This window comes from Pezoporus flaviventris, unplaced genomic scaffold, assembly GCF_033815535.1.
Source record: "Pezoporus flaviventris isolate CSIRO_AGI_PZ_B2104156 unplaced genomic scaffold, CSIRO_AGI_Pfla_v1 ptg000036l, whole genome shotgun sequence".
Classification (NCBI taxonomy): Eukaryota; Metazoa; Chordata; class Aves; order Psittaciformes; family Psittacidae; genus Pezoporus; species Pezoporus flaviventris.
The window spans coordinates 40,326,769-40,349,351 of record NW_026892584.1 but is presented as its reverse complement, the minus strand read 5'-3'; the positions used below and the strand labels follow the sequence as shown (position 1 = coordinate 40,349,351).

The 22,583-nt window shown below is 40.0% G+C and overlaps 1 protein-coding gene across 5 annotated transcripts in view; it reads right to left on the bottom strand.

Annotated features, from left to right (window-relative positions):
• The window catches only part of TRAF3 (TNF receptor associated factor 3), a 71,643-nt gene extending 49,360 nt beyond the window's left edge, over positions 1-22,283 (bottom strand). For 2 of the 5 annotated variants that reach the window (XM_061464044.1, XM_061464048.1), the window contains exons 1-2: positions 22,019-22,278; positions 20,870-20,925 (exon numbers count right to left, since the gene is read on the bottom strand). The gene's annotated coding sequence lies outside the window, so the exon portion shown is untranslated. Of the gene's footprint in view, positions 1-20,869; positions 20,926-22,018 lie in introns of all 5 variants that reach the window. The other 3 variants (XM_061464045.1, XM_061464046.1, XM_061464047.1) reach the window with 3 other exon arrangements.
• Positions 22,284-22,583: the final 300 nt, after the last annotated feature.

Sequence of the window (22,583 nt, the reverse complement as noted above, 5' to 3'; positions counted from 1 at the left end):
TTCATTCAAAAAACTCTGTAACATGTTTCTCAGCATCTCTAAAGTTAGTCTAATGCAATCGAGGAAGCATCAAACTATTTTTAATGATCAACTTTTAAAATAACATAAATAACATTACAGGTAACGTAACAATACATGATTTTTAAACCACTGTTTTCCTACCCCCCACTACGGTTCACAAACAACTCTCAACAAAACAAATTATAGAAAGACATGCACAAAGTAAAAGTAACAGCGAGTTTTTCCTGCCCTTACACACACACACACATGAACTTCTCCACCCGGATACATTACATGCCATTACAGACTGCCCAGAATCTTCACAGTAGTGCCGTTTTCTTGGTAAAAGTCTGTTAGAGTCCACTTGGAAACATCAGCCCAATTCTGAAAAGTAATTAATAGTTCTGCAGAGCATTTCTTACAAAAAGCCAAACACCTTATGAAAATACTAAAACAGATCATTAGAAGAAAGCCACCTGGTTTGGGGAAGAAGAGTCTGAAAGCATAATTAATACTAATCTTAATCACTATCTACATGCATTCCTAAATGCGATACCAAAGTTTAGATGCAACAAATGCTACAACAATGACCAGGCCACCAGTATGCTACATCTTAAATCCCCATGGTCTCTCTCATATTTACACTTCAAGGACAACATTTTGTGACCATGTTGCAGTAACCTCACCTGACCATTGACCATATATACAGTCAGACCACATTTTTGCAAGAATTTTAGTTTTTCTACTCTTGCCAATGAAGTTTGCATCCACCTGCCACAGAGTCCAACTGTGTCAGTGAACTCTGACAAATCTGAGCAGCTATTCCATAGTGCCAGAGCAGCAATGCTCCAGATGACACTAAGCTATGCGGCAGCAAGGGCCCAACTTATGAGCATGTTCCCAGCTATCATCCTGCACAGAATGTTGTGAAGATGGATCAGCTTCAGCAGTTGAACAGAGGTGGTTAATTAAGTTCAGCCACAGAATGGCATACCTGCCACTAAATGTGCTTGGCTCCCATTCCCATGTCTAAAGAAAGTGACTTTGTAACAAATGACCCAGATAACATTTATCTAGTCAGAAAAACTGCCACATACTTTCACAGCTATAGATGAGTCTCCTTTGTGGTGCTCTGTTTTTTTAATATTTGTCAGGTGCTACAATTCACCTTTGGTTCTCAGATAGTGAAAAGGCTACTGCTACTAACAAAGTAGCAGCCATGCTACTCTGCATCCTATTAATCAACAGGCTAACTGGTGATTACAGACTGTAGCAAAAGAAACACATTGGCCAAGGAAAAGTCCAATCTGGCTCATTCTAGAAACATGGCAAAAAATAGTGTGGAAACATAGCTCAGCACTGAGATTTACAGAAAACTAGAGGAATAAACCCTTAGTCATATGAAAAGGGAAACCGCAAACATACAACACTTTCCCTGCCAAAACAGCATATGAATTCTAAATCAGGCTGTAATTCTTACAGCTGTCATGAATGAAGCATGAATTTCTGTGCTAAACATTCATATAGTAACTCAGCAAGAAACTTACATTCTAAAGCTGTTATAAGCTCCCATCCCAAGTTTAGGCACCAGTTACGATTGGTTACTGTCCATGCATATCCTTAACTGTAAAGCTGAATTTAGCATGGGGAGTACTGCACTTCCAGCCTCTCCTTTCTCTCCCAACACCACGCCTTCCAATTTACAGAAAATTCAGGCACTTCCAAGGTTTCATTCTTACTAACAAGTGCACTCCACTGCTAAAGAGCAGCATTAGAACAGCGCTATACCCTTAATATTCTGCATGAAAAAAAAACATCCAAAGACATGTATAAGAGACAAAAAGGACTGGGTTATTAGCTCTTGAGATGAACACAAAAAGAGGAACATTTCCAGAACACTGTTCTTGAAAACAATTCCTTATTATATTAGATAACCAAAGTGAAAACTAACTCCAAAACCATATTTTAATACATACGAAGTACAACTTTAATATACTAGATTATTCAGGGAACGTATTACAATGAATTTCAATGAGTTACAAGCAATAAAAAAGGTAATCAAAACTTTTATTTGCCAACAGAACACAGTTATTGTTGCATGCTACAACATGCAGAAATTATTTCGATTATCCTTTGTGTTAGGCAACAAAAAGTACCTTACCTTATCCTCCACTCTGAGCACAGAGGATTAAAACCAAAGTATCAGAGAGAAACTGCAAGCATTTCCCATCAAGAAAAAAACCAAACCACTGCATCTATAAATTTCATGGCTGTCCACCATGTCATGCACACACTAAAAACACTTAATGAAAACTTATCCACATTTTTTGAAAGCAGTCAGATCTCTCAATTGGAAACCTGAAAGCAGCCGTTCATTACCTCTTGCTTCAAAATGCAGATCTCAGCAACACAACCCTGCAAGAGGCTCCACTAAGCTTGATTTCCTCTCCTTTACAATTCCCTTCTTGCCAGTTACTGCACTGTTGGGGGGAGGGAGGAGGGAACTATTTTCTTCCTTCTTTTTTTTTTTTAAGTTGATTCTTATATTTAGTGACTTCACTGCTTGTAAGTTATAGTAAAGCTACCTTTTATTCTCATAACCCCTAATATTTTAAGGGATTAAAGATAATAAAAATAAAAAAGTATTTTAAGGTTTGTGGGGGTTTGGGATTTCTGGATTTGGCAGAGGGAGATACAGTGCATTTTTTGGCTTTAATGCTTAAATTAGGGAGTTTAGTCAATTAACTATTTTAACACTTGGATGCTTTCCCCATACAATTAAAACTGCCATGATTACACAGCAGCAGCATTTGCGAGACAGATGCCCCCAACAGGGCATTTGTAATTATTTCCCAAGTGTTCCACAGCAGCAGCTAAAGAATACATTCGAGTATTAAAGAAGCTTTCACAGGGGGGCTGAAGTTGGAAGGGACATCTGGATATCATCTAATCCACCCCCTTGCTCAAGCAGGGTCAGCTAGAGCCAGCTGCCCAGAATGGTGCCCCATCAGGCTTTGAATATTGGCAGCAAGTGACTCTATTACCACTCCAGGCAGCCTGCTGCAGTGTCTGAGCCCCCCAAAAGTTTTCCTTGTCTTCAAATGGAATTTTATGGGGTGTTTTTTGTTTATTGTTTGGATTTGGGTTGCTTTTTTTTTTGTTGGTTGGGTTTTTTTTGTTATGCCCATTGCCTCTCTGGACACTTACATTCTAATTTATACTTGGTTAGTATAAATCTCCCCCTTGCTTTTTCATCCTCCACAGCTGCATTTAAGAGCAAAGAGAGCAACAATGAGCCTTCAGTGTCAATCAGCCAGTTGTTGGATTATTTGCAACAACGGGCTCATGACTTCTTTCTCCCCTCCTTCCCTCTGCATTCTGCAGAGCCAGGCTCAAGGCCAGGTCTCTAAGCCCATAGAAGCTCAGCTGCCTACCATCAGCAACCTATTATTCCTTGAGATCCATGTCCTTCATGGGGGAGGATCCTGTCTAGCATTTTCTGGTTTGGCCTCACTGGAACATTAAGCAGGTCTGAACACATGCTGACAATGGCATGGAAAGCTCAGAAGCCGCCAGCAGCTCTTCAGCACTTCCCTTCTGCTGCAGCCCCCTAGAAAAGGGGCAGTAGCCAGCATTCAGAGAAGGGATAAGCAGAAAGGAAATGGGAGAGTTTGGAGGCAGATGCATCCTTTTGGGGTTTGGCTCACAGCAGTGAAAAGACTGGTTGTTTCAACAAGGCTTACACTGGCCTTTTAAAGAAAAGGTAATGGGCAAAATAGGTACAGACTCACACAATAAACATACCTAATACCCACTCTCCCACCCATAAAAAGGAGAAAAATTAATTTCTCACAGCTGTGCACAAGTCCTTTGCTTACTCTTCACAGGGGCTCCTGAGCTTTAGCTGCACTGTAACAGGGTTTTCTTGCATCTGTTTTTTTATTTTTTTATTTTCTAGCATGGCTTAGTTAAAATTGAAATTCCCGTAATGGACAACATACAGTCAGTTCAGGCTCCCAAAGTTTAGTTCATTTTATTTTAAGCTTATCCCTACTAAAAGTAATTTATTTAACACTAAAGGTCACCTTCAGTTTTAAATCTCTTCCCTGATTTGTAGACCAAACATCACCTACCACATTTAAAAACTATGATACGGAATTTGAGAAAGGGAAAGGCTGTGTGGGCTTTGAAACAGAAATAACCCCAAAGAAAAGAGCTATCAGAGGCTTTCAGCACAGCTTAGAGCACTTCTGTACATTATGTACATATTCTCCTTCGTTGAGGAACAAATATAATGCCTCCTTTCCCTGATCTTACCTGGACACCTATCAAGTTCCCAATTCTCTTCACATACTCGTACATGTATTACCTTGTATAACATGATTTCAGTCTTAAGCTGGGAATTGCCAAAAGTGAAAAAATAACTAGATATAAGGAACATAAAACCATATCTTAATAAAGCTGGGGGAAACAGGATTAAAAATATTAATTTCCCCTAAAACCATAATGTAAATGGCAAAATACATTTTCAAATATTTTTTAGTTTCACAGTTAGTCTAAAGCTAGCACCTTAACAACATTTTAAGCTGTTTTGCTTTAGGACACAGAGAATGACTTGAAGACATCTGTGTTCAGCCTACTTGCTGCTTTCTGGCTGGGATTTTTCAAGAATGCACACAGCATTTCCAGGGAAAAATCCACCTAGCACTAAGTTAAAAGGTGGCTCCAAGGAAGAAAATATTACAAAAAGATAGCAACTCTGCTTCATAAATTGTTTGAGGTCCTGTGTATTCTTAGTGGGAGGGCAAGACAGAGAAAAGGCCAAAATAGTATCTAGTCATTCCAGCAGAGTATTTCCTCCTCCTGCACTCTTCAGGTGCTACATCCAGATCACAACCTAGAAAGGATTTGTTAAACTGTTACATGAACCTACAAAAAGAACTTACTGTGACAAGAACATGAACTTGTGTATAAACAGCATCATTAATTCACATAATTACTTGCAACAACTTCTTCAGTGTTTAACATATTGTCTAGCGTTACTGTAGCTAAAAGCTTATGTTTACCCCTTCTCCACAAAAAATTTTGAAAGAGCCTCTTTACCTCTCAGCTTTATAAAGGTGCACTTGCTCTGAGTAACAGGCCACAGAGTAGTCCCAGAGCATCACCTGCCACTACTCTCCAAAGATACAAACAACCCCTATCACTCTCCTGAAGGACTGAAGAATTTACTATGCTCATGTCAAGAAGTTCAAAGGAGCATGTTTCACCTTTTTTATCTGTCCCTAATTTACAGCTTATTAACCGAAGGCAAACAGGACTACCATCTTTATTGCAGAAGCATCCTTTCTTTTCAAACTTCAGTAAGAGTGGAAGGAGGAAGGAAAGTACAACCTCAAACCCATTTAATGTACTGTTCTGACGATTCAAAATAGTTTCTACCCTTACAACTAAGGTAAAACAGTTTCCCAGATTAGGCTGTGGCTGACTGAGGAAGCTGACTACCAGCAATGAATTCTAATCACATTTTCAAGATACTTAAAATAAAAAATTTAAAATATTTTCCTCAGATGTGAAACAAAATGAGGACAATTTGCTTATCTTCTTTGCAAATACAATAGAACTGATAAAATGAACCAAAAATTTATGAACAAGCCTCCACCTACTATCAGACAACTTAACTGCATCAGGCAAACAGTGCAGAAGAACTTCTGAACAGTCCATGATGACTGTGTGGAAGACATGGTACAAAAAAAGAGTAAGGGTATAAGAGGGTTTACTTACAAAATTAAGAGTGAAACTTACTTGACTTTTCAGATACCATCCTCATTCATAACTAAAGGAAATCCAGGCACTGAATATGGTTTGTAAAATTGATACCATCAACTTAAAGATGTGAAAACACAAAGGAGAACAAGGTACTTCACAGTTTCATGCAATGATACAACTACTGCTAAAAAAAAAAAAATAAAACCCCAAGAAAAAAACCCTACTCACACAACTGTCATGAGGTTTCTAAATGTGCACATCACAAAATTATACAGCAGAATTGTTGCTATCTACCTGCTTACAAGAAAATAATAATAATCACAACACAAACCACAGTGACACTGAAGAGTGCAGTCTGTGCTTCCAATGGATTAATACACTGTCTCTCACTGCTGAGAGACAGTCTTGATTCAGTTAAAGCCTAAGCACTCAGGCTTTCCTGCTGGGAAACGAACAAGTAAATCAGTTTCAAGCATCTCCTATTAATATACAGAAACAATTCTCACAAGCCTGAAGGCAGGAGAGAGAAATAGCAGGTTAAGGTTGCATGAAACCGTAACAAATTATAGCAAATCAAAAAGTTGCACTGAGATTCATTAGTTTATTAGAAAATTCATTGCAAAAGTCTACTTCACAGAGGAAGTCACCACTGCCACCACGTAGTGAGTCAAGCTAATCTGCAAGAATGTTTCACATAATGGGAAAATTTTTATTGGCCGGAGGTTCACAGTGTTCTTAAATTTCCAGAAACTGCAGATGTAAAGATACTTCTGCTAACCTAAACCAAAATCAAGAAAAGAAACTGAGATGCACGCTCCATTTCACAACACAGGTCTATTTCTACTAGCTACTGTACTTCAACCTATTCAGCATAGGACAGATTTACACTCTGATCAAAGGATGGAAATATGAACATTGAAAACAAAGGTAGTTTGAATACTACCACCAAACCATATTAGAAGATATTGGCTAGCACGTCATCCCCGTTTCTGAACTGTGATACTGAGAACTGAAGTAGTCTTTTTACCTACCAGTTTTATCCTTGTAGGAAGTAAGTACTAGTGAAACAGATGGAATGGAGTTATAAGAAAGCACGACACCATCTTATTTCATCCATTTTCACTTTACCATGGGGACCAAAAAAAAAAAAAAACAACAAAAAAAAAAAAGCAAACTAACAAGAGCCAACAGTCCCTACACAAAATCAGTAATAAAATGAAAGATGTTGTTCCCTTCCCTTGGCAATGAAAATATGCTGCAAAACAACTGCAGCATAAAATCCAGTTCACTCAAACAAAGTCAAGTAGTTTGAATGAAGGAATCGTTCCTGTTTCAGAGGGTTGAAAAGAGTTTAAGGATTCCATTTAAAATCAAAGAGTAAATTCAAAACATTTCACAGCTCAAATATTATTCCCCTTTTCTCTGATAAAAATTATCAATTTAAAAGTACAGATTGTTCAGATTATATTTTAGTTGCTGCCTGTAAAATCTTTCTAATGATACTTAAGAGTAAGTCTAATTTTTTAATTATATAACTTTATGAAAGTTAAAAATTATGCTGTGGATCACAAACGCACAAGTATTGGGATTTGAGCTCTAAAACAGACTTTTAAATTACAAAACTGATCATAAACTAAACCCTACTACCTAAAGCCTCAAAAGCTCAAAGACCACATTGGTTTTAGTATTTAAGTACAAATCCGTTACCATGACAGTGCAGTACAACTTTCCTAATAGGCCACAAAGCATCTGGGGGAGGGGGAAGCAGAGAAGTTTAGAAGCCCAAATTCAGAGTTGAATTCATCTTTTGCCAAACACTGGTTTTAGGGCTCCATAATGCAATATATGAACAACTGTTTCTGTGGTCCTTATTTTTTATTTTACTTTGGTGATGCAGATTCTTTATAAAGCATTCTGCCCTATTGAAACATTCTTTCCACCCGACAATACATTATGTAAAGTGAGATAGGATGTTTTAGACAATTTACCTATGTATTTCCCAGCAAAAGCCACATCTGTGATTATGCAAGTTTTATCTTAGTTGACAATAACAAAAGGACGAATGAAAAAGGCCTTCTGACTGCAGTAACTGCATGTTCCTTTTGAAACTAGAAACCTAGTTAAGGGGACTGTCTCCACAGCACAACAGAACCAACTTGTAATTATGGAGAAAGGGGGGGGGGGGGGGGGGAAGAAAGAAAACAGCAATCAAAACAGAAACTAAAAAGCACATTTCCTTGTTACCTGGCGATGCACTCAATCATTTGAAGGCCTAAATTCTACCCCTGGAACACACCAGCCATACAGCTGCATTGTTCGAGTAAAAAGCAACATCTCAGTGTTGTAATGACCAAAGCAATCCCTGGGAACCATCCTGAGGACCCAAAGGTGTCCACAGGTTCACACAGAAAGCACAGCTTTTTATGTTTCCCAGGATAACTAAACAGTTCTCCTCACCTGCAGCTATAGTTTTCAGTCTCTTTATCCACATACTGAACACCAGTCCTCACCCTCCAAGAACTGGCAGGCTGACCTCCCTGTATGCCTTATCAAAAAAACACAGTATCGGTTTTGTGGTCTGCCTTAGGTTTTCTACCTAAGGCAATGCTACACTTCAAATCACCAGAGAAAGCGTAGGTCTTCCTACAGCACTAGACATCTGGAAATCATACTGGAACAAGCTCTATCTGCTGTTTTACAAGATAGTCCTACAGAGATCAGAACCCTTGGAGTTACTGTCATATGCTAAGGTCACATCATGAAAGCAATTTCCCCAATTCAGATAGGAATATAATGCTATGGAAGGTTCAGTAGTTCTTGTCTAACACTGTATCTCCATGTGGTTCAGGGAAGGACCTCAGACCAAAACACAAAACATACAAAGCAAGTAAAAAAAAAAAACAAAAAAACAAAACACACCACCACCAAACAGCAACAAAAAAAAACCAAACCCTAGACCAGAGGCAAAGGATGGACTGAAAAAAGAAATCCTTGTAGCAGCAGCAAACAGCTGTGTTCTGGCCTGTTGTCAAGCCCTGATCTAGTCCTGCAGTGAACAGAAAAAGGAGAGGATGAAGGCAGACAGAAAAACACTGTATACCTGAAAGACTCTTTTTTTCCTGTAATGGAGACTTCTGCCCTACTGTAACAGCCAAAGATCCATTTCCCCTAAACAGTTCTGCTTTATTCAGTATTGGTACTAGATCAGTTTTATCTGTTAACAAACCTGAAAAGTCATAAGCCTGATATTAATTCTCATTCTGCCTGCTTTCCCAAAGTTCGTTAATTTGGACTGTCTAAATAGTTCTGCCACAATCACAGCAAAACTGTGATACAGTCTCAACTGACCACTTTGAGTATCTGCTGAGAGAATGACCCAGTCACCACTTCATCTCATCCTAGTTACTGAAAACAGATTAATAGCCCACATTAGCTTAAAACAATGGAAGATGAACTCCTCTGTACTAATTTACAGACATTATACGCTGGCCTCCTTATTCTTGCAGTGAATATCTGGATATGTGGTATAGTTTCATCAGAGGCCACATAAGGAAACAGCATCTTGGAAGTCACTTGTATGCAAACATTAAAGGTTTCTTAAAAAATCAGAGATCAGAACAAAGAGACAACAACAATTTAAGGAAAGTATTACATGGGCTCAGGGAGCTCTAACATGGAATAAAGCCATATAGAAACATGTATATACAGAAACTCTCTGAACACTCTTGTTTCTACTTTATTTATTGTATTAAATACCAGGCAATAAGCTCTGATGCTTAAGCCCTGGTGAGTAACTACAGCCATTAAGATATTGGTACATCTTCATCTGGTCTTCCCACCTCTTCTTTGGAATTTACCATGCTAGTAGTAGTACTTAAAAAAAAAAATCTTTTAAAAAGCCACCAACACACAATTGTGGTACCTTCATTTCTACAGTTCACTTCACTTGGGCAACAAACAGGCCAAGCTCGAAGCCACTGCGCAGCAGGAAAACCATGACATAGTTGCCATCACAGAAACATGGTGGGACAATTCACAAGACTGAAGTGCTGCAATGGATGGCTACAGGCTCTTCAGAACAGATGAGCAAGAAAAGAGAGCGGGTGGTGTTGCATTGCATGTTAGGGAGTGCATTGACTGCCGGGACCTTAATGTCATAAGTGAGAAGGCTGAATGTGCATGAAGATCAGGGGGACAGCCAAGCAAGTAGATACCCTGGTGAAGCATTCTTCAAACAACTGGGAGAAATTTCACAATCACGCCCCAAAGAGTGCTGAAGGAGCTATCAGAGGGGCTTGCCAAGCCACTCTCCATCATTTGGTCTCCTTCTATGACAAGGTAACCCTCCTGGTTGATGAGGGGAAGGCTGTAGACATTGTCTGCTTGGATTTTAGTAAAGCATTTGACACTGTCTCCCACAGCATTCCCCTGGAGAAACTGGCTCCTCTTGGCCTGTACAGGTATAGTCTTCACTGGCTTAAAAACTGGCTGGTGTCAGCATAGGCAGCATGTAGGCAATATTACCCAAGATGATGACAGTTAACCTGCATCTTCCTACTCGCTTTTCCAATCTATTGCATGCTATCCTTGCAGCTACGTCCTTTAAACCAGGCTGTTTCTCTTCAGTCCCCCTAGACCCTCAATCAAGGGTCTTGTGGTAAGAAGAATTGTGATAAAATATAACAGAAAAACTTCTAATTCTCTTACCATCATTCTTTTACTTTACAGATGTTTATAATCAAAACATTTACTCAGAATTTCCTGGAAAATAAATTTTACCGAGTTTCACATCACTCACCAAGAAAACAATCGCAAGATGAAATACAAAACTCTTTTGATTTGCATTTAACCTCAATCAAAAGAGTTAACAGCTAACTGGGTTATGCATTATATCGGTTCTTCTGAAGAAGACAGAAGAAAGAAGAATTAATTATTTCATTTCTCTTGGCATGAATTTCTGTTGCTTTTCCCTCCATACTGGCTTCTGGAAGAATATGCTCTTACTGCTCAGACCATATGAAAAACATTTCCTCATTATAAGTTTATTACCCATGTTAGTTTGCTACTGATTTGTGGCTTGAACACTCCAATCTTTTCCCTACACACTCGTGTCATTCCTTCTTATTCATTTTTAACACCATCACCTAAATTTCTTATCAAATTTCAGATCATTAGCAATGTACTGATTCAGCCAAAGAAGTCTGTTGCTATGTGTCAGTGCAAAAGAAAGTAAAAATCGCCAATTCGAGCTTGTTTCCTAAAAAGAAAATAATTTTACTGAATTCCTCTTAGATTGTAACATGCTTCCTATGGCATCTTATCTACAAATTTTCTGAATTCTTCCTGTTGTCTTTATTTTGCCATTCTTCTCTATTTTTCCTTTAATTCCTAGGAATACTGAATTTTATCAATTCATCTTTCATAAGCTGCCTCCTTTTGTCTTTTTAACCAGATCTTAGTCAACATTAAATCAAGATGAGCATCTATATTTATTATCAAGAGCTTTCCCATAAATCAATATAGAAGTGCACGTCCCACACGCCATTCTCAAAAGATACCTGTGCAGATAAACTCCTTCATTTACCCCAAATCTCTTGTTTGAACATTTGTTCATTTAGGGTTTTTTTGTTTGGTAGGTTGATTGATTTTTTAACAGAAACAAGCTTCACCACTCCAAACATTTTTGGTGGGTCTATGACAATACTGCTCCCTCCCCTTCTTGCCTTCTTCACCTAAAAATAAACATACACATCCTTAATACATTACAATACATTATTAATTCTTCCCTGACTATCCTTACTATGCCCTCCCTGATCAACATTCCTGTGGGATATGCCGTTAATGTCATTTTGACCATAGAAACAACAGGTATTTCTTGATCTGGAGTCTAAGCACAGCAAAATAAAATAACAAACCCTGTTAATAGCCTGTAAAGACAAAGGTAGTCTCCTAGTCAGTTGAAAGTCAAGGTAGGAGAGAAGAAGAAAGGCTAGATGTTGCTGATATTTAAAAGTCTATTAACAGAGCTCAAAACACTATCACACTTCTGTCTATACACTATCCCGTGACAGCGTTAAAATCAAGGCTTTCTATTCAAGGTGACCAAGCACAACTGACTTTCTGCCCAATTCATGCCCCTCTTCAGTTTTGGCCTCACTTAGCAAGCCAATCACGTAATTGAGGAATACCAAGATCATATTTGATGTGAAGTCATATGGCTGGATGACATCACAACTGCTAACTTTTAATTGCCCCTTTAAGGTTTATTATTAGCAAGCTTTAAGTTATTATTAGCAAACTGATAAAACATTAATGGCCAAGTTCTCTCAACAGCTTGTCTATTTCTCCAGATTTCACACAACTGCTAACTTTTCCTATTTGAGTTATTCCAAAATGGATGATTAAGACCAAGGAGAATCATTCCTCTGCCTATTACTTTATCCTGATAAACTCTGGGGAACTGATAGCACTTGTTAATCTTCCATTTTAACGCTGGCCAAGGTTAGAAAGCCAACAAAGATTTTTGCAAACTTTTCAATTTTTTATTTTTTTTTTTCCCTTAAAACAGAATATTACATGCGAAGTCCACTGGCTGCTGCACAGTATTAACAGCCATTAAATTCAGGCCAAGCCTCTTAAGGCAGGCTTCCCGCTGCTGGTTCTGAAATTATTTAAAAACTTTCCAATCCCAAGAAGTGGATTTTTGCTAATCTACTTCTTATTCAGAAGAAAAAAATAAAATCACAGTTTCTTAAGAAAGATTTTGTCTCTTACACTTTTTGCTCAGTGCTATTTATTGCTACTATTTTTTTTTTTTTTTTTTTTTTTTGCTAGCTGGTCACAATTATCTTGATTCTTTATGTCACACTAAAAATACTTGCAATAAGAAGAGGACTGTGGCCCTCTAACCCCACTTAACTCTATTGCTCTTAAACAACATCATTTCTAGAAACAAGAGGGGGTTTTTTCCTACTTACAGCCCTGGGATACCAGAGAGTTCAAAGATCTCAGCAATGTTGTCTTGCCATCTTTGAAGAAATCCTAACAGCAAGGAGTACTCAAAGACAGATGCTAATGCACTATTTTTTTTTTATTTCATATGTATCTCAACTCTCACTATTGCAGAGCAAGTCAGATGTCCAGTAGTGGGCATTTAGTACAATTTTACATGTCCGAAAATATCCAAGATGTGCAGGACTGACAGGTAAGACTTCGGCCATATGCAAGACTGCATACTTTTGGAACATCAACTCCTGACCACCTGGGATCAGTTACATCATTTAAAATAGTACTCAGTACCTCTGTGTGTAGGCACCATCTCTGTTCCCTTAATTTTTTACAAAATCACTAGTCAGTCAGGGCTCAGGCAAAGGAACACTATCATGTGTTTAAGTTGAAACAGTACTCTTTAAAAAGAAATTTGAATGGACAGGGGTCAACAAGAAGACAGGACCTTGAATACTAGATTCATGAGGGTATTATTGCTGTAATGGGCAGTCTAATCAACTTCTGCATTTTGAAATGAAGTATTTCTTGACACTGAATTTCTTTAATACTGCAGTATTCCCATCTACAGGATAGCAGATAGTGTTAACACAATGTCAACACCTAAAAGATGAGGGCTACCACAGAGGCTGCTAAAATCTACACCACCCATGCAAAAAGCATATGATTTATTTCTTCCATACTCCTTCCCATGGAAACAGCCTGTCATTTTAGTATCTTATGTATCCCTGCCTTTGGAGAGTATTCTGATATGGAGTCCTTAAAAAACAAAACAAAACAGACATGAAAACAGTTCTATGCAGATGCCTGCTCCACTAGGTATATAAATATTTCAATCCCAGCAGCACCATCTAATGGAGAGCTCACCAATTTTTCCCCTTTAGCATGACAAACATTTTATTTTGGAGGTGTTAACAACTGATACTTTTAACACATGGCCTATTTAATACTCTATAAAATCTGATCAGCTACAAGAGAAGCCAAATCATTTCCCCGTAGACAACAATCAGACAGATCTTTTTTTCCTACAGATACTACATACAAATTTATTAAGTACAACAGGACATTTGTTTAACCAGGAGATAATATTTTACTTAGAAGTACTTTTTTTTTTCCTTAATTTAAACAGTAACTGAGAAGCATCAATGAAAGCTTAAAAATACAGCTACCACAAGCATGTTTAAACTTTCCTTCTGAAAGCAGAACAGAAATGTCAGCACCTCTAACATGTAAGGAATATTGGCAAACCTGGACCTTAAACACAGCAACAGAAGTTACAACTTATGCCTGCTTCAGATGAAGTTAAGTATTTCCAGACATCTTCAGGTTGTGCTTCTGCTACAAAGCATGCTATAGGAGAAGGGTAGCAAATCATCGTAAGAATCAATAACGCATATAGCATGATGACTGTTTTCAGCTTCCACTGTTTTTCTCATTAACATTTTCTCATGCAAACAAACATGACAGAACTTAGGTATGAAATGGGTCTATAAAAAGCAGTATTTTTTTCCTCACTGCATTTTGTTCTCCTTGTTCTTTTTATAAATCACAACATTGCAAGTAAAGGTTCAACAACTTTTCCAATTAACTCAGCATATAGACACTCTTGATCTGGAATAACTGCCTTTTTATTTATAGCTCAGAGGACTTTCAAAGTCTGTCTGCCCTATCTCATCTCAGAACAGTCAATACATAAATACACCAAAAAGTCTTGGTAAATAATTCTGAAAAAACACAGCATTGTATTTTGGCTATATGTACTAACAGCTTTATTTACACTAACAAAAGTTACTGTAAATAAAGCTTCTTCCTCATTTATTTTGAGATAATCTCCTCAGCAAAAATCTACAGAATATAGTGGGTAGATATTTATCTACTTGTCCTAAATCTTTATTTAAAAACCAAACACAACCAAACTAAAAACAAAAACACAAAAAAAAAACAAACAAACCCACAACTAACCGAGTAAATCCCTCAAAACTCTCTCAAAATCTCACTTGCCAAAAAACTGTAACCTGCATGTCTAAATAATCCTTTTCAAAATGAAAGTGACTTTTTCAGCAACTTGTAAGGAGAGAGAAGGGAAATTTACGGTCCCAGGTACTAAAAAGCAGCTGATGAAGTACAACACACTAACAATATCCCCCTAGGTTTATCTCCCTAGAAATTGCCAACAGCATTCTTCTGCACATGCTCAAAAAAAGTGTCAAAATACCTTGCTATAACACAGATACAAAAAACCCTGCCAAACAGTATGAGCAACACACCACCAATATCTACTAGCTGATCTACAGCGTAGCATCCATTGGTATTTCCACTATGTATTGACACCATGGGTGCATAGCGAGACATATTTGCTAATCTTAAATGCAGCATGCTCATGTTCTGTTGACAGAAACACAATTCAATTACTGCAGGAGAACAGAGCAGATACTGCTGACTTCAAGTGATACTACATATTATCAACTTCAGATAAAGTTAGCTCAAATCCTTTCTTTTTTCCCCAAGAAATGCTGAGTTTTAGAAGGCAATGAAAACACTACTGTATCAAAGGGTTCACATCAAAGAGATGCACATATGCAAATCAGCAACCTTCATTTATTTAGGTATACAAAACTTCCTTCTATTCAAACTGTCAGACAAATGGTAGCATTTTGAGAACATGTCATTTTACAGCCACAGGCACTTTACCTTTGGCACCTGTTGAATGTAGAACTGGTATCCTAATCAGGTTCAACCACTGCAGTCATAACAATAAAAACATTCCAGGGCAAAAGCACAATGCTTCTCTCTCAAGGCTGCTGTGCTGAACAGAAAAGAGGAAAGTAAAAAGGATGGAATGAGAGAGCAAGAGTAGATTTAAAGACGTGTAATTCAGACAATAGTAGGGTACATTGTAGACTATTGTTAGTGACCTAGAAGAGCTGCTTTCAACTGACCTGGAGTGGAAGGTGAGGTGGGGAGGGAATCAAAGAAGTAGGTACCTATAGAGAGGTCAAAGTGGATTTGCAGATAAAAATTATTAGCCAGAACTGTGAAAGCAAGTACAAGACTGGAAACAATCATTTAAAGAGAAAAGTGATGTAAATGGAAGTAAAGGGCAAAACGCAGTCACTTTATCAAGTGCAATGATGAAACCACATGGGTATAAAAATAATCCCTTAAACAACTGTAAAATTACAAGAGATCTGACCGAAAACAGTTCAAAATAAGCCACTTTAAGAATCAGAGGAACCAACTTGAGAAATTAAAGAGCATTTATACTGTTTGGCCAAACACTTAAGATGGAAGAGAAGCACAGCATGGACAAGAGCATTCCACTAGTAGCTGAAGAGCATAAAAATGCACAAAGGGGAATCATTTAGGATGGTTTAAAGGAAATTAAAACAAGTTGAATCAAAATTGTAAGGCTATAATGCCTATGCAAAAATCAAGACTCACATCTGCAAGTTATAAGATAGAAGCCACAAAACTCAAGGCAACCTACTCTCATTAGGTTCCTCCCTGTGCAAAGACAGAAAGAGGGCATAGTCAAACTAGTGCAATATCCAAGATCTCCACTATAAAAACCTCTAATAATTCTTTTAATTATCTCCCTTCCTCAAGTACATGGATGAGCTTACAAAACAAAATCCATTCACACTGCCAAAATTTGGTTTATGAGTTGAGCTTTTCTGTTACATCCAAAGCAGAAAAGTTGGTAACAAGTACAAGCACCAGAACAGCTACCACTGACAAATGCTGTCATGTACACTCAGCTTCATATAGCACTGCATGTTTGCTGTACACAACAATGGAAGAGAGTGAAGCAAATACTGTTTACTGTGCCATGATGCTGATGGTGCAGAAGGTACAGCGCTGCAGAGGTGGCAATAAAAAATGCCTCTACACAACACTTGCAGTTTATTTCATTTATCAACAAATGACACTTGTACTGCCCTGCTGGGTCTCAGTACCTCATCATTTTTGTCCTCAGACTGTGGAAAAGCACCACTATTCCCATGTTATTACCAGGAAAACGGTCTGCAATCAAAGCTGCATCAAAGTAATTTCCAGAACTCCCACTCAGCTACCACCTAACCCAAGTGGCACCCAAGTATCAGTACTCTTTTTTTCCCCAGCACATTTTCTATGCTGAAGGAAATGTTTGTCTTGACAAGGCTGATCACCTCTGCAAGCATCTCAACATCAACTTCAAATGCATCAGAAAACAATAAAGAAAACAGCAGTGGAAGAAGCATCAGCAGATTCTGTACCCTTCCTCATCCTGGTAATTGTCTTAACTACTTGACTGAAACATCATGCTTCCTCTTGCTATGTTTCTTAGGCACACTGAGTTTGGATTTTTCCTGGTATAGCAGAAGAGTTTCAAGAGAAGGAAGTGACGTAACTCTCTACTGGCCTATGGCTTGATGATGACAATACTCCCCAGGGAAGCAGGAAACTTGGACTGGAATCCCCCTTCTGCCCCTGGGACTCAGGCATGATGTCAGATCACTCTGCACTGCAACATCAAAGCCCCTTGTTGGTTTGGCCCTGACTGAATGACTTGCAGTACACATATCTACAGGAACAAAGGAAAACCAGCTTCCAGGTCTCCTAGATTTTACACTGGTATCTTCAATGGACCATCTTCTCTTTCTTGATAGATGTCAAAGCTTGTGGGAACGAAGTGGCAGTCAGGAAGGCACGTATCTTACAGTAGCATCTACAACATGTTTTTCAAGACAGTCCAAATTCAAGTAGCTCTTTTTGCTCAATGCCCAGGAAAGCTGTAGAGACTCACAGCATTTTGACCTTCTCTTGAGAGGCCATATCTTATTTTCTTTTCAAAAAGAAACCACTAAATCAAACAGAAACTCAGCATTACTCCAAATGTTAATTTTTTCTAATTCCAAGCTCACATACAGTCATCATTAAAGCATGTAAAATAGAAGTTTTAGGACTTCTTTCACTACTGCTTTTGACTGAAGCATTTGCTATGTATGTGAAAGGATATATTCACTTCAGAACATTTAAATTAGACTACAGAATTATTTGAAATTTTTATCATTCTAAATAATCTACAGAATGTTTCTATACATCAAAGAAATCTATTTCATAAATAATCATTTTATGACACTATATAAAACAATACTGGAACTATGAAACATTCCAACTTTAAGCATTCCTGCTATGCCCGTTTCAGTTTCAATGCCTGCTATTTGCAAAAATCCAGTCTTAAAGTACACAACACCTCAATTTTCAGTACAAGGAGGGAGCCAAGGATGGAAGCAGTCAACATGTCCAATACGGAACCTCTATCTCCATGAACATGTTGAGACTTCACTTCCCATGCTGCCCTTGGACTAGATGAACTGCAGAACTTGGAATGCTACTGAAATCACACTTTACACATGGAGAGTAAAAAACAGAGAACAACAGCATGGAAATCAAAGGCTTAACATTTTTTGGGGGTGGAGAGGGTTAGTGAACTACAGCGGTTGTATATAATTTTAGAGACACTCACTCTGTTAACCTAGTTACAAAGCCAATGGTCAGTAGCAAGTGAAGACACAGTGGCAATGATATTTTGATGTCAGTGCTCCAGTGGAAAAGATCTCCAGGAAGAAAACAAAAACACCATCAAAGACTATATAAATATGTATCCTCACAATTTCCAATACCAAATAATCTTTTGCCTTATTTTCTCCCTAAGCTCTTTCTGTTGTATGCTTTTCTCACTGATTTTCTAGGGGCAGTTTTGTTTTTATTTCCTTCTCTTCACTATTAGAAGAGAGCACCTCTTCCTACTTGGAAGACACATAATAATCTTTTATTGTCATTTACTCCCCCTTTCCTCCCAATTCTCTAGTCCTTTATCTTAAAAAAAAACATAGAAAAAGAAAAAAGAAAAAAAAAGGGAAATGTATTTGTGATTTGTCAAAACAAAATATACTGACTTCCCATTTATGACAGTGTGGGAATCTAGCAGGCAGAGCTAGGAGATCAGTTATATTCTTTTACCAGCCCTTCACTGCTGTAGTTTTTTTGCTACCACTTCATCACCACAGGTTAAGAAGAGAAAACCTAGTATGACTAGAGTGCTACCTCCTGTGCTACAATCACATCTTTATTCTGTCGCACAAACATACACAACTCTTTCTCCCTTGGTTTCTTTTCCCCATACCACATCTTGAAATCTCAGATCTCAGTCTCTCTCAACACTTTTGGTGTTCTTGAGCCATACACCAAAAATGCCAGGAGGTTTCAAACACAAGCATTGCATTCAGAAAGTATCCACCCACAAGCATAAAAAAATAAAAAAATACAAATTATGCCTTGGCAATTCTTTAAAGGAACTGTGCACAAGAGCACAGACATCTGAAACCAGTGTGTAACAAGCAGTCTTCAGACATCATAAGATTCGGCACCTTCAATTAAGAAACACTATTATAATAAAAAAAATTAATGAAATCCAGTTATTGCATCATCTAACATATCAGAGATCAAAATGCGTTTTTCTTGCAATACCTTTATGCAAAGCCAGTTCAGGATATTGAAGCAGATTTAAGTAATTTCTGTTTTTAAACTGCCTTTTCATCCATAGAAGAAATATGGTATGGACTGTGACATAGATTGTAAGAATTATGGTTAGTCTACTTATCAACACGTTTATATTCCAGTGGTTTAACAACAAAAGTTAAAAATTAAGTTTTCTGGCTTTGTGAATTTTCAGCATTGCCATATCCACTAACAGAACAGCTAGACTTCAAGACTGATAAAACACATTGCTCTTCTCTCACTTAAACTTCTCATTATGGACAAGAACAATGCAAAGGTCTACAGTACAAGATCCTGAAAACATTTGTAAGACAAACTGTACTAGCATGGACTGGTAAGAATTCATAAAGAATTTTTTGTCACTGATGCTAACTAACTACTGCCACCTTACACAGTTTTCCAAGGCACCAACAGTAAATGTGCTTACACAAACGATCTAATTCTCTGAAAGAGAAAGAATGGCTTCTCAAAATTGGTATCATCAAGCTTAACTGCAGAAGGACTTCAGGAAAGCCTGAAGAGCAAGTCATTTAGTACCCTCTTGTGATCAGAATTAATTTACATTGCTACTGACTGCATTTACCTTTCTGTACTCTAGGTCCAGCTATTATTGGGAGCTTTGCACCAAGTCGTACTTCAGTAAAACGCCTACCATTTTCATTTCGGAACAAAGCAACTTTTATAACCTCATGGTACCGTCTGCTTGCAATGCCCAAACTCATGATGCATCAGCGTTTCCATTACCAAGCTTTATGAAAAGGGGTTTCCCCATTCAGCCATAAAAATCTCTGATTCGTCCAAATGTTCAAAATATTTCTTGTCTTAAAACAAAAGACTTCTCTCTGATCAAAAGAAATAACATTTCCATCTACATTAATCCATGCGCGGTGTGCATGGATTGCCATTTACAGACACTTTAAACCAAATGTCTCATTTTAAGGGACACCATATGGTGTGTGCTATGATCTCTTTAGTTCTAACTCTCACAGTCAGTGTAGCCTTTGAATCTAGGCTTCTGTGCAAGTCAGTAGCCAATTTAAATATGGATTTTTACTATTTCATCTGTCTAAGCAAAATACTGCTAGCACACGTTCACATCACACAGTAAACTCCTTTTCAGTCTATGAATGCAAGTTCAGATCAGTGCACAATAATGCTACGTGTGTTCTACGGTACAAACCTGAAAGGAAAAATACACAGCTCTACTGAAGAAATAAGAGATGCACGAATTACAATATACAAGGCTTGGTTAGATCTCAACAAGCTAGATAAGTCACTGGCCCAAGGAGACTGACTGTGAATTTCAAATTGTATCATTGGAACTTCCCACATATTACTACTACAGAAAGAGAAAAACACGAAAAATGTCCTAATGCATGGTAAAGAGCCACACACAGGTGCACATACAGCCTTTCACGTCAAACACAAGCTCAGGTCAGCAGAACGTGAGATTATGCCTCTTAGCATTAATGCCATTTCTCTTGGTTTTCTGCAGATAATTCAGATCATAAACACATGAAGATACAAATAAATCAAGATGTAAATGCCTTACCTTCCTATTTTACAAGCCACTGCAGTTCTCAGATTATGAGTCAGTCATACGTTCATCTGCAGAGGAATGACTCAGTATAAACTTTCAAACACTCGTTATTTTTTCTAACATATAACACGGTAATTAATGAAACGTATTAAAATGCAGTACTGAGAATCAGCGCACAAAACGAATGGCGTGAAAACAAAACACTTTTCTTTCTGCGCACGCCAAGCAGATGGTCTTATACCGCAGGACCGTTGGAGGCAAACAGACTTTATAAAAATATAACTCCTTCCACACCAGTCAGAGACAGCTCCGTAACAATGGCAAAGGATTTTCCCCGGAGGAGACAGCTTTAGTGCCTATCGCCCGGGCGCCGAGCGGCGCCGAGCAGAGCAGGAGCTGAGCCGCCGCAGAGGGCAGCCGCGGGAGGTATGAAGTTGCGCGGACCCCGCGCTCGGCTCCCAGGCGCGGCGGCTGCCAGCAGTGCCCCTTTAAAGGCCGTCGGCCCGCCCCCAGGACTGCATATGGAAGGAGCCAGGAGCTGAGAGAGGCTTCTGCATTCAAACGACACATCAAACGCCGCAAGCGTCGCCTGCCGCCGCACAGCTCCGCTCCGGCCTGTGGCCGGGCTCCCCTCTCCTCCCCTTCTCTCCCCGGCACGCACGCACATACACATCGGGGGGCGGAGGGGGAAACAAGAGGAGAAGGACTAGAGGGGAGGCAGAAATAAGTAAGTGAAAAGGGGGCACCTGCAAAGCGCTGGAGTGTCGTCCGGGCAGGAAGGGCCCACGCCGACCCCGCCGGAGGCTGATCTATCCCCGGGCACCAGCCGCCACCAAGGTCCCAGCAACAGGCTGCGGGTGAAGCACGCTCGGCCCCTGCGTGTAGCAGATACCTTATATCAGCGCCGCGCCGCCGCGTTGCCCCCGCCGGCGCCGCGGGAGCACACCCCAGCTCCCGCCGCGCGCCCAGCCCCGTCCCTCCGTCTAGGGAACCCGAGCGCCGGGTGGCCAAGCCCGGGCGATGCCCCAGCCCTGAGCGGGAGTCGCCACCAGGGCGGCAGTGAAGTGCTGTCCCCGCCGTGTCTGTGTGTGCCTTCCCCCCTCCCCTTCACCGCCTCACGGAGCCGCTCCCCGGGGCGGCGGAGCCCCGCGGACGCCCTACCTGCGAGCGTGTGAGGGGAGCGGGACAGCGGGCAGCAGCTGGAGCCTAGTGAAGGAGAATGCCAGTCCGACGGAAAGTCCCTACCACTCTGCGCCGTCTACCCCCGCCCCGCACTTCCTCTCCCGCCCGCTCAGGCTGGAAATCCCCGGCGAAGCCCGCTGCTCTCCCGGCTCCTCCTCACACACCGAGGGGCGGGCCCGGCCGAGCCGCTCAGCGCGCGCGCAGCCAGGGGTCGGGCCTGTTGTGCCCGCCTGCACCTGATGCCGTCGCTAGCCCCCAGCCCCCGGCAATGGGCACAACCGGGGGTGCGGGGGGGGGGCTCTGCGCTTCCCGCCCGGGCACTCGCAGCCAGTCCCGCCCGGCGCCTGCCGGCCCCCCGCAAGCAGCGAAGGGTGCGCGGAGTGGGATGTGAGGAGAAAGCGTGTCCCGCTCGGGGCAGGAGGGGGGGAGCGCCGGGGCAGCCGTGCCGAGGCTCGCACCGCTGCCCTGGGTGCTCGGCCTGGGGGCGGGCGCTGCTGCGTCGGCCCGACCGTTGGGCACTGGGGGAAGGGCGGGAGCGCTGAGG